This window comes from Medicago truncatula, chromosome 6 (assembly GCF_003473485.1).
Source record: "Medicago truncatula cultivar Jemalong A17 chromosome 6, MtrunA17r5.0-ANR, whole genome shotgun sequence".
NCBI classification, from domain to species: domain Eukaryota; kingdom Viridiplantae; phylum Streptophyta; class Magnoliopsida; order Fabales; family Fabaceae; genus Medicago; species Medicago truncatula.
In genome coordinates this window covers 23516537-23529987 of record NC_053047.1, presented here as the reverse complement: position 1 = coordinate 23529987, position 13451 = coordinate 23516537, and the positions used below count along the sequence as shown (strand labels likewise).

At 40.5% G+C, this 13451-nt stretch overlaps 1 non-coding gene across 1 annotated transcript; it reads left to right on the top strand.

Annotated features, from left to right (window-relative positions):
- The first annotated feature begins 12774 nt into the window (after positions 1-12774).
- Positions 12775-12881, top strand: LOC120576229 (small nucleolar RNA R71). The gene has a single exon (XR_005642306.1). It is a non-coding gene; the product is annotated as a small nucleolar RNA R71 (small nucleolar RNA).
- The last annotated feature ends 570 nt before the right edge of the window (positions 12882-13451 follow it).

Sequence of the window (13451 nt, the reverse complement as noted above, 5' to 3'; positions counted from 1 at the left end):
AGGGATACCAACCCAATGACACACAAGATATCAGACCCTCCCAAAGGAAGTACACTGTACAAAAAGATGGTCCGCCGTCTCAGGATAGCCGCATCCACCAACACACAAATTATCAGCAACTTGTAACACACGACGACGCACCAAATTTGCGCGAGTAGCAACTCTATCTTGAAGAAGACACCAAGCAAACACAGACACCTTGGACGGAACACATTTATGCCACACATCAAGACCTACACCACCAGTTACCTGAACCTCCATATTAGTTAAGAAACAATAAGTCCCCTTAACCGTATAACCATGAATAGGATCGAGTAACCACCTCCACTGGTCCTGAATATTATCCTGCAAAACAATGTTATGTAACAAATTGACACAGTCCCTCACACCATCCTCCTCCCAAGCAAATAAACGACGCCTCCACACCCAACCACCTCCACCCGCGGCCCACCCCGCTCTCTCCATATCCTCCACCGAACACTCCTTATTAACAGCTAAATCAAAAAGACGACTAAACTGAATTTTTAAAGGAACATCACCCAACCAATTATCGGACCAGAAAAAGGTATTACGACCGTTACCTACCACCCGCCTAATATTATCAACAAACCAACTTCCTACCAACAACCCACTACCATCCCGCACGCTACAAATCATTCTCCACCACCTAGATGAATGTCAACCTCCCTCCTTAATCCGACCTCCAACTTCCCCATACCGAGCCTTTAAAACTCTGTACCACAGACCATTCTTATCCACCAACAACCTCCAACACCATTTACCTATTAAAGACAGATTAAAATCCTCTAACTTCCGAACCCCTAAACCACCACGACTCAAAGGTAAACAAACAGAATCCCATTTAATCCAGGCAATTTTGTTAGAACCCTCACACCCACCCCAAAAGAATTTTTTTAAAATAGATTCGATAGAGGAGATGATACCTGTAGGGGCCTTGAAGAAGGAAAGAAAGTAAACCGGGAGAGAGGATAGGACAGACTTCAGAAGAATCAGACGACCACCAGAAGATAAATACTTATTATTCCAAGTCGACACTCTAGCAGATATACGATCCAACACAGGTTTCCAAAAACAAAGTTTTCTCTCATCACCACTAATAGGTAACCCCAAATACATAAAAGGAAGTAAGCCAGTTTTGCAATTCAACACAGCAGCCGCTTCTAATAACCATGAATTGGAGATGTTAACACCTGCCAACATGCTTTTATTGAAGTTTACCTTCAACCCCGATACTTCCTCAAGAAGAAGTAACACCGCCTGAATCGTACGTACATTCAACCAACATTTCTCACCAATAATGAGAGTATCATCGGCAAACTGAAGATGAGACAACTTTACCTCCCCTTGAGCTCCTACTCCATACGGCTGGAACATATTATTCAACACAGAGGCCTTCATCATAACATCAAACCCCTCGACCGCTAGTAAAAACAAAAAAGGAGAAAGAGGATCCCCCTGTCTAAGTCCCCTCTGAATCGGGAACTCCTCCGTCGGACACCCATTAACCAGAACCAGAGCAGAGGCTGTGCCAATACATTCCATAATCCATTTTCTCCAAAGAGTTGGAAAATTCATATTCAACATCACCGAATTAAGGTACTTTTGATCAATCGAGTCATAGGCCTTTTCAAAATCAACCTTAAAAAGCAATAATTCTTTTTTCAAGCGTCTAGCCTCATCAACAACCTCATTAGCAATAAGAATACCATCAAGAATTTGTTTACCTCGAACAAAAGCTGACTGAGCATCCGACACCACAAAATCCAACACAATACGTAGGCGGTTTGCAAGGACCTTAGCCAATAATTTGTACATACAATCAACAAGAGAAATGGGGCGAAAATCAGCTAACCGTTGAGGACTATCCACCTTCGGAATCAACGCAATGAACGTCGAATTTACACCCTTTGTTAATTTCCCATTTCGATGGAACTCCACAAAAAACCTCAACAAATCATCTTTAAGCTCATTCCAAAAATCTTTAATGAACCCCACATTAATACCATCAGGTCCCGGACTCTTAAAACTATCACAATCCCAAACCGCTTTTTTAATCTCATCCAGTGTAAAAGGCCGAACCAGACTCCCAGCTTGGACAACAGATAGTTTTCGAAAATTGAAACCATCAACACCTGGCTGCACCACTACATTATTACGGAAATGGCTTGCAAAATGATTAAAAACAGCTGTTCGAATGCCCTGAACTCCTTCCACCAACACTCCATCAACATGAATCACCTGTAAAGCATTTCTACGCTGTCTTGCAGACATCACATTATGAAAAAATTTAGAATTTGCATCTCCCTCCCTAACCCAATTCATTCTAGCCTTCTGCCAATTCATGCTAGTATACACACGTGACATAGAATGTAACTCAACAGACAAATCTCGAAGCTCCTTAGATTGTTCCTCCAACAACTCACATTCCTCCCCCTTAGTGTCAAGAATAGAAATTCTATTTTTTATATCCCCAATCTTACCATCAATATTCTTGGAATGTAATTGATACCACTCCTTGAGACACAATTTAATCATCTTGAGCTTCATTTTCAGCACATGGCCGCCCCACCCTTCCAGATTGAACGAATTCAATTTTTCACGGACAAACTCACCATAACCAGCATAATCGAACCCGTACTTCAACAAACGCAGAGGGCGAGGGCCCCAATTTGACTCATCAACATATAAAACAAGGGGAACATGATCAGATAAACCCCGCTGGTAAGCAACTTGAATACAGTTAGGCCAAGATTCACTCCACTTTGCAGACACCAGAAATCTGTCAATTCTACTCATAGAAATACCATCACCCCGATACCAAGTAAATAATCTACCACACAGCGGTAAATCTATCAATAAATTTCCATCAATGAAATCATTAAAATGGTTAGCATCTATATGTCTGAAGATCATATTCCTACCTCTTCTCTCCTCCGCCACTCTAATAGAATTAAAATCCCCACAGACACAAATATTTGTTTCACTATTGTTAATAATAAAATAAGAAAGACGTGCCCATAAATCTTGTTTTGCATCAATATCACAAGGAGCATAAACATTAACGATAATAAATTCTTGACCTGAAAGAATAACCCTCCCTTTAATAATCAAAACATGTATGAAACTCAAAGTACACCAAACTTCCACCACGGATGAGTCCCAAATAGATAATAAACCTCCTGAAGCCCCTACAGAAGGTTGATAGGAGTACCCACAACATGCGCTGCCCCACACCGATTTAACTGTAAAATTATCAACCAAACTCAACTTAGATTCTTGAAGACATAACACAAACGGTTGCTTATCTTGAACCAAACGCCGCACTTCCGATCTTTTCTCAAAACCACCCAACCCCCTAACATTATAAGAAAAAATCTTCATACGCACCTAAACTCCACCCCCACCCACAACCTCCCCACCGACACCTACAACCTCCCCACCGACACCTACATTCCGTCCCCTCCATCCCTTCTAACCACCTCCGTACCTTCCACCTCCATACTCACTCTCTCCGGCCTCAACCCTTGTCTACCCTCCTTTGTCAACAAATTGAAACAATTCATATTATCACCCTTAAACGAAGCACCCAACAACTTACCCAACTCCCTCACATCCTCCTCCACCTTCTCCTTTTTATCATGAAGGATCACCCAATGCTCCCAATCTTTATTCACCGACGCATTGGACGTATTAGTAGAAGTAGAGGTTGAATTATGTGTTGCTAAAGAATTCTTGATCAAAGCCTTTTTTTTGCGATCTCTTTTTCTTAAAATTTTCAAAATTTCCTTTCTATCCTTCGAAGGTAACCGAGCTATTCTTTTAACAAATCCAGCCGAATGCTTAAAAGATACCCCCACCTGCTTCTTATTTTTAATTTTCGATTTTGAAGAAGGCACACTTGAATTGGTACATACCTTAGCCGATCGTGTATCAACATCAATGAAGGAATTAAATTTCTTACAAACGGAATCAGCCATCTTGACCAAAGCCGGATCCTTGTTCTCCGCCGGAGGCTGCACTTGCTTCCCAACAAAAGCATCTTTTAGAGACAAATTTTCCGCATCAGCATTCGAACCACAACCTTTCCGCCAGTCTTCATTCAACTCATCCACCAAAATATCAATATCCTCCTTAAAATTATCTACATCAATATCATCTTGAAAGTTATGTAATGCTTCCGACGTTGCCTCCACATTCTCTTCTAACAAAAATGCATCCTCCCCTAGATTACATCCCCACTCCTCCACCAGCTTTAGATCATGTTTAACTTCGTCAATAACTAACTCACAAGAATAATTAATTACCTCCAGATGAGATGTCGAAATAAGAACGCGAGCATAGTCCAACCGCCCCATATCCTCCGTACATCCATCCGATCGAATAAATCTTCCACACTTTGACACACATAATTGAAAAAACAAATTGTTCCAAGCATGCATAGGAGTACCATAAATCCGTAACCAAGCACCCCTTTCATAAATAAGATCCACTGACGACCATTTATGCAAATCCCCAAACAGCATCCCAAAAAAATGTATAGCATCATTGAATACATTCCAAATATCCTCGCCCCCCAAACAATGCAAAAAAACCCTATCACTTCCCATTGGAATAACAACTACGTTTGGGAAACCGGCATCCTCCACCCTATGCTGTAAAGATAACGACGAGTCTCCCGATAACACCCTTGCCACCATACCTCCACTAGCCCACAAACGATCCTCCGCTTTCGAATTGTAACACAAAATTTGAATCGAATTAAAGTGGATTACCCCGTGCTCCTCTGCTGCCTTCTCCTTGGACTCCCACAATAGCCTACCATCCTCCACCTCCTTATTTTTTTTTCGCACACACCTCACCACCTATCTTCTTCCCAGCAACTCCCTCATCCTCACTCTTCTTTTCTTTTTTATCATTTTCAACTATATTTTTTTCATCCAACTTCCCAACCTTAACATCCACCAAACCTACCTTCACAATTTTTTCCCTTCACTCTCCTTCTCCAGCTCCGCCTCCTTCCTCAACCTCACATTCACAATCCCCTCTCCATGAGTAATCACTACAGGCCTAACCTCCACAGCCTTCAAAGAACTACTTCTAACCCTTGTATCTTCCCTAAAATCCTCATCAAAAGCCGCAAACCTATCAAACCTCGCTTCCCTAGCCCAGACACGACAATCACCAATCCAAATGTTGTTTAAAGCTTGCCCTAGTTTGTCTCTATTTTTCACATTCAGATATCTAACAAAACCATACACCTGACCACGAGCATTAGGTCGTCTGGCTACAAACACATCTGAAAGAATACCACATACGTCAAAATAATGACGTAAACGATGACCTGGAAAATGCTTACGGATATTGGTAAAATAGAAGGAAACTCTGTCACGTAGATTTGCGGTGTAACTCTTGCTGTCGAAGGCATGCTGACGTGAAACCTGATGATCATAAACCCTAACCTGACCTCGCGCTGCCCAGTCTGATCTAACCAAATCTTTTTCTGCAATTCCCTTTCGCTGCACCAGTCCTCCCTGCCGCTCTGAGTCTCTGAACCTGTCCCATCCTCGATCCTCCGGTTGCGTCGCTTTCCGCTTCCGAGACCTGACTACAGACCACCCACCCCTAACCCCCCTCTCTCAATTTATGCCGCCCTGGCATGATCCCTAACCCCCCAGTGTTTCGCTCAAAAGGAGAGAGCCTTCGGCGCGGTTGCCACCGATGGAACGGGCGACCCCGTTGCAGACACTCGCTCGCCTCACGTTCTCTCACCTCACGCTCTCTCATTTTTTATAATTGGTATGATGTTGAACCAACCATTTTATTTCTTTGCATGCCAAGAATTCTTTCAAATTAATGAACGTTATTGATCAACTAAATCATGGATCCGTCACATAAAGCTATATTTATAATTGAGTTTTTTTTTTTTTTTTTTTTAAGAAACTAGAAATTTATTCTAGAAAGAAAAGGAGGGAAAAAAAGCTGGAGAAACGTAAACATAACTCTATAAAAGATTAAAACAAAAATGAAAAAAAAAATACAAAGAAATATAAAATCATCAAATTACAAAATATTTCTATTTGTATATTCTCGAGTATAGTATTTCTTTATCAGTGTATCACTTTAAGAAGCAACAATGTTAAAGTTAGGGATCTCGTGGTTACTTACCTCACTTAGCCGGTGGCATTTAGGGTGGGTGACGGAAAGAGTTTACCACTATGGGAAAGTTTTATGTTACCATAAGATTAAAGATGTGCACAAATTTTAAAATGGTCTGTCCACACCATATATTTTCCCCCATCATCTTCAACCCTTGAAAATACAAATCTGCAATGGTGTGTTTTTTATTTAACTTCTAACAGCACTGCATCCCTTTTAGCTTGTGCATCCCACATTGAACACATAACTTTAAATCGTACTCTACTTCTATTTCACTTTTCAAATTATGTTTTTCTGTCTCGTCTACGATAAACCCACCAATCTTTAGAGGCCATTTCCGGCAACCTTGAATTTGCTGAAGGAAAACAAACACCGGATTTGTGATCCTCGTCGCCAGTTCTCTCTATTGAACCACTTATTATTTCATTCTGAGTACATCATCGGAAAGCCGCCGCCGGCAAGTTTCTGGTCATCTTCTCTGGCTTATGTTTTCTTCTGTTGATATTTTTCTGCGAATCAGAATAACTCATTAAAATTTACAGTTCATGTTTAGCGCAGTTCCAATCGATTTAGCTAAATGTATCTTAAAATTTATTGTGGAGTATTAAACTCATTAAAATTATAGTTCATTGATGAGATAAAACCGCAAGTGTACGGTCTTACCGAAGTAGTATAAAAGAGTATCGTTCCGACAGGGAGTAGTTCAATTTAATTAACCTTTAGAGATGATCAGAAGAGAGAAGAGAATTGTAAGTTGGGGGTTTTTAAACGATTAAAAAGCAATATAATAAAAGAGCCTTGGGATCGTTGGTTTCATCTAAATAACAAGTCCTTCTCAAACGAAAACCATAAGCTTATAATGTTATGTTAGACCTAATTTCTCAAGACAGTTTCTCTTAAGTTCCTCTAGCAACCAAGCCTATTTCGCTGACTTGATTACTATTGGATTTTGGTTCCTCTAACAACCAAGCCTATTTCGCTGACTTGATTGTTATTAGTTCCCTTGAAGATCGAAACTATATGTCTCAAAGATTGCAAAGCCTATTTCGCTGACTTTGCAATCCTTGTCTGAATTCACTTGTTCGAATATCAAAGCTCCACTTTCGTTTTATGAATTGATATTTGGAATAATGGACGAACAATTATCAAACCCTCCACTTTCGTTTCCACAGTTTGATAATGGTTAATCCATGTTAAGACGGTGAATTCAGATAAGAAATTAGGGTTACATAAGATTAAGGCTTAGGACTTGGTTTGATTAGGATTATGTCATTTAGACTTATCCAACAATCCCAAGACAAGAAGAAGTCTACTCACTCATGTTCATCGTAGACATGGGGGAGAAGAGAGAAAGCATGAAAGTAAAAGATAGGAAAATAAAGGAAAGGAAAAGAACTTTATTTAGAAAAGCAATTGTCACTTATTGTATTCCAAGTAAAGATGAATATTTGTGATGGCTAGCTACTCTATTTATAGTACCCAATTGACTTAAAATCTAAGCAAGTATATTCCAATAATATTCCTCGGTAGATTGTGTGCCAAAATAGAATAGCTTGGAGTCCAAGCAAAAGCAGCAAAAGGTCTTCTGGAGGGTGGCACGGCCGTGCCAAGGCTAGCACGGGCCGTGCCAGGCTTCTGACTTGTGGGAGATATATTTTGTTTCCCAATCTTCGTATTTTCGTGTCCAATTTGCTCAAAATCCCTTTCTTTTGCTCCAAGACTCAATCCATCCAATATTCTTCCCTGAAATATAATAAATTGCAATTTAAAGTACACTATCCTAAAAAGGAAATAATACTAATATAAAATTATATAAAATCTAAATAAAACTAAACTAAAAAGCATATTAAAATAGCATATAAATGACTCATCAAAGTCCCCCATACTTGAATCTTTGCTTGTCCTCAAGCAAAAGGCATAAACATAGTAGCATCAACAGTTAAATCAAATGACAATTAAATTAAAGTACATGTCTCCTCAAGGGCTTAAATCCAAAATGTACACTAATTATAAACTTAAGTATTTCTTGGAATCTTTATTCTACCCAACGATCAAGTTTCAAGTGAGTGTGTGTGTGAAGTCCAACCCTTTTCTTGCTCCTGTATAAGATAGGCATTATGAGGAAACATGGTCTAATCCTAGCATTAAACTAACCAAGGAAGATTCCTTCCACAATTCATATAAGAGAGATGGGAGTATTTGAGAATCTTTGTTCTTTGCCATATGCACATTTTAAGTTCTTTATTTAAGGAACAACATTTTCACGTAGGAGGTCGGAGGGCCTACCCCCTTCCCCAATCTAGATTCAATGGTATCCCTTAAAACATCGTCTTCACGTAGGAAGTTGGAGGGCCTACCTGCTTCCCCAATCTAGTTTCAACGATGCTTTTTTTTAAAGTTTTTTCTCAAGATAACAATCACCTTCACGTAGGAAGTCGGAGGGCCTACCTCCTTCCCCAATCTAGATTCAGTGATGAGATCTTGGAATTTATTTGGCTTTTTCCCTTTTAATGAAATCCCTTATACTCACTTATACTACTGGCGCTTTGAGAATCTTTAAAGGTTAATGCACCACTAAGATTAGAACGCGTTTCCTTAAAATACCTATTCATACATTTACTCAAGGGAAGCAACTTTATGTTTTTCTCATTGGAGAATTTTATTCACTTTAAAACAAGATGTGGTTATATCAAGAAGACTTAAAACACAAGAGTTTGCTTTCATGTACAAGAATCAACAAAATAAGAGGAGACAATGAAAATTTGTGTGTCATGATTTTTTTTCAATAAAAATTAGCTGCTTAACTATGCCTTTTACAATAAAACAAAACAAAAGAATAAAGTTCAAGGGAGTTTGGAAACACTACGACTAAAGACACTTTATTAGGCTCCCCCAAACTTAGGAGAAGCATTGTCCTCAATGATTCAAGATAAAAGAAAAATAAAAGAGAAGGAGAGGTAGAAGAAGAAGAAGAAGAAGAAAGAGAAAGAAGGGAAGAGTGGAAGAGGAAAGCTCACATTTTTATCATTGAGGTCCATATGGAGGACCATGGAGGTGAAAGTGGTGCATCATGTTCCGAAGCATTTGGTTATTTTCTTCGGATATGCGGTTGCCCCTTTGGACATCGTGTCTTATGCTCATGAGTTCAACACCTTGCCTTTGTTGCTCGGTGCTTATTCTTTCGACCTCGGTAGTCATCCATGCCCATCTTGCATCTTCATTTGTTTCACCTTCATTAGGGTCATGGTGTTCCTCATCATGGTGCAGTTGGGCACCTTCCTCTTCTTGATGCAAGTGTGCACCCTCTGTTTCTTCATTATGCTGTTCTATGTGCACCTGTGGGTCATCATCAACATACAACAAATTTGCTTCCACCTCGGTGTTAGTTCGAGATGGGTTAGGCAATAAAATCAAGATGGGCACATTGAGTTGGAGTGTATAGACAAAGGGGACTCGAGTTTTTATGAAATTCATAGAGATGAGAGTTTCTATGTTTAGTCTATTGTTACCCTCGATCTTGTTTATCCCTAGGTCTTCACTCACACCGAATCGCCCAGCTATGTATGTTATGATACCACCAACTACTATTTCTCCCCTACTATCTGACCTATTTCCAATAAGGGAAAGGTAGTCAAGCAAGTAAAAACAAGTGTTAATGGGTTGGTTGTGCAGCATAGCCCAAAGCATGAAGAGTTCATCATTCCTAGTGTTCCCTAGTTCTTTCCGTCCCCTAATGGTGCAAGCCATAACCCTTTGAAGGTACCTAAGTACGGGGTTGTGAATGTTGCTAGCTTTGTTGGCACGTGTGTTAAATTGGTCAAGACCGGTGATTTGCTCCCAAAAGGCGGCGGGTTGATAGTCAACCGGTTTTAAATTTTGATCTCAAGAGTCGTGGATGAACCCCGCATTTGCGAAGCCCATCTCATCACAGAAGTGCTGAAGAGACATCTCGTAATCAATATTCAAAAGCCGGAAAGAAACTCTATGGTTAGGGTTATCAAAGTTCAACCTATCTTTCGTAAAAACAATAGAACTTAAAAATTCATAGGTGAAATTCTCATACCCTCGCATAGGTCTCAACATATCAACCCATCCTAACCTTTCTAGCAGATTAAACACATTATCTTTAATACCTAGCTTATTCATGTCATGGTTATCAGGGTACCTGCAAGGTTGTAGAGGTTTAGAGATTAGAAGTTTGTACCTATCCCTTTGCTTGTTGTCCCGGAAGATGATGCCATGATTTTTGGCTTGTGCTTTCTTCTTTGGGGGAGGTCCTCCGGATGAGCTTGCAACTTCCTTTCCACTTCTCTTTGAAGTCATTGCCTTGACCTTGCCTTTGGTGTGGTGGTTTGGGTAAGGGTTGTTTTGGTGGAAAAGGTTGGATTAGTGTTGTGGTGAAGGTTTAGGTGAGTTTTTGGGGTTGGGTAGGGAGGTTGGTGAAGAATTTATGGTTTTTGGGTTAGGTTAGGGAGGGTTACGAATTTGGGTGATGTTGGTTGGGGTGGATGAAAGTTGTTTTCGAATGGTGGGTTATGATTGGAATGGTGTTAGTGATTGATTGGGTGGAGAAATTTTGTGAATGGGTGTGGTTTGGGGGTGGTTGTGAAGGTTTGTAGTTGTATGGTTATGGAGGTTTGAGAGAAGGTGGAAGGTAGAGAGAAGTTTGTGTTGGAGAGTGAGGGAAGAAGAAGTCCAAAAGGTAAGGTTATACTTACCTGTGATCGGGCACGGCCGTGCCAACACTCTGGACTTTGGCCTTTTGTTTGGTGCATGAGGGTCTGGCACGGCCGTGCCAGTGTGAGCACGGGCCGTGCCAAGGTTCTGGAGGGCGAGGCTTCAAAATTTTCTGTTTTCTTGAATTTTTCTCGGACAATAACCTACAAAATAATTAAAAGAAACAAAAACAAAAACAAAAGCAGTTAAATGCGTGGGTTGCCTCCCACGAAGCGCTCGTTTATTGTCATTAGCTTGACGTTAAGAAAGTGTCCTTAGAAAGGATCAAAGAGGTCATATTGTGTAGTTGACGCTAGGAAGCGTTCTTTCACATTATGTACTTCAATCATGTTACAAGAATAAAGAGCGGGGCCTTTCATAACATTTTCCAGCTCGAACCCAATCATTGCATCACTTGCTTGAAAAACTATCCTACCACTCTGAACATCTATTATAGCACCTGCAGTAGCTAGGAAGGGTCGTCCTAAGATTATTGGGACATCATGGTCCTCTTCTATGTCGACCACTACAAAATCAGTCGGGATATATATCCCTTCTATTTTGACGGGTATGTCCTCAATGTAGACAGCTAGAGGGATAGTAGAACGATCTGCTAGTTTTAAGATCATCTCGGTCGGTTTAAGCTCTCCTATTCCCATCCTTTTGAAGAGGGATAAAGGCAACAAACTTACACTAGCCCCTAAGTCACACAAGGCCTTGTCAACGGTTTCTTTTCCTCTCACACAAGGGATGGCAAAACTACCTGGATCTCTAAGCTTTTGGGGTTGCTTCTTGACGATTGCACTACTTTCCCTAGTTAAAGCTATCGTTTCCTTGTGATCTATAGCCTTTTTCTTTGAAAAAATTTCCCTTAAAAATTTGGCGTATAGAGGCATACGAGATAAAGCTTCAGCAAAGGGGATCTTAATGCAAATCCTTTTAAGTATGTTTAGGAATTTAGCAAATTGGGCCTCCAAGTTGAGCTTAGTGAGCCTTAATGGATTAAGGGTATTGTTCTTATCAAGCGGTGTTTTTATCGCATTCTTCTCACCTAGAAGCTTAACACTCTCTCCCTTGACACTTTTGGCTTTGGTAATGGTCTCTTCTAACTTATTGCCCCCAAGAGAAATGGCATTGACATGGGCTTTGGGGTTTGTTTCAGTTTGACCAGGAAAGACTCCTGGTGTTTGAAAAGAGATGGCCACTTGGGAGATTTGGGTCTCAAGCATTTTGGTGTGTGTGGCGATGGAATCAACCTTGGTATTGAGCTTGGAGAGAGAGTCGTTCAGAGATCCTGTTTGGTTTTTTAACTCCTGAAGTTGTTTATTTTGATTCATCATGCAATTTTCCAACAGTATTTCCAAACTAGATTTCTGAGCTACTCTCTGGTTGTTTGTATAGCCAGGTGGTGCTGTTTGCTCATAGGAACCTTGAGGATTTTTGTAAAAATTTTGATTTGGCCTCATTCCTTGGTTGTATTGAGCGTAATTCAGTTGCTCAATATTGGCAGCACTACCTAACTGACAATCAACACCTGTATGACCAGTTATACCACAGACTTCACAAGTAGGGGATGCAGGGGAAGGTTGGGCAGCATTAACATTAAGTTTTTCAATTTTTTGTGTTAATGCCTCAACCTTAGCAGCAAGGTGGTTATATTCAGAGACTTCGTGTATACCTGCCTCTTTCTTAGAGGGAGTAGGAGTGGTGACGGCTCTTTCGTTGGTCCATTGATAGTGATTTTGAGCCATGTCCTCAATCAAAGCATAAGCCTCCGTGTAGTTTTTGTTCATTAGAGCTCCACCTGCAGCTGCATCAACAGACATCTTAGTGGTATATGACAAGCCATTATAAAACGTGTGGACTATAAGCCACTTCTCTAGGCCATGGTGGGGACAAAGTCTAAGCATTTCCTTGAAACGCTCCCACGCCTCATAGAGAGACTCCCCATCTTTTTGATTGAAACGCGTAATTTGGTCTCTAAGCTTAGCTGTTTTAGATGGGGGGAAAAAATCGGGCGAGGAATGCTCGCCTCATATCGTCCCATGAAGTAATGGAACCGACTTCTAGGGAATGGAACCAAGCGCTAGCTCTATCCCTTAAGGAAAAGGGAAAGAGATGAAGTCTTACGGCTTCTTGGTTCTCTTTTATGGTGCCACTGAGTCTAAGGAAGGAAGAAATATGGAGATTTGGATCCTCAGTGGGTGATCCAGAAAACTGGTTTTGCTGCACTAAATTGAGTAGTGCAGGCTTGATTTCGAAGTTATTACCCGCAACCGTTGGGTACACGATAATAGCTTGTGGCTCTTCCGTTGAAGGAGTAGCATACTCTTTGAGAGTACGTTCAGCCATAGCGGTATTATTTTGTGCCTCTCTCTCTTTCTTATGCAAAAATCTTTCGATCTCAGGAATAAATTCTCCGAGACTTTTACTTCTTCGCATAAGAAACCGAGAACCCAAGAAGTTAGTGGTAAAACAAAAGAAAGAAAAGTAGATGAGAAGAGGAAGAGAAAAGAGAAGAGAGTTCTAATCACAAAGAAAGATTTAATTAAATTAGT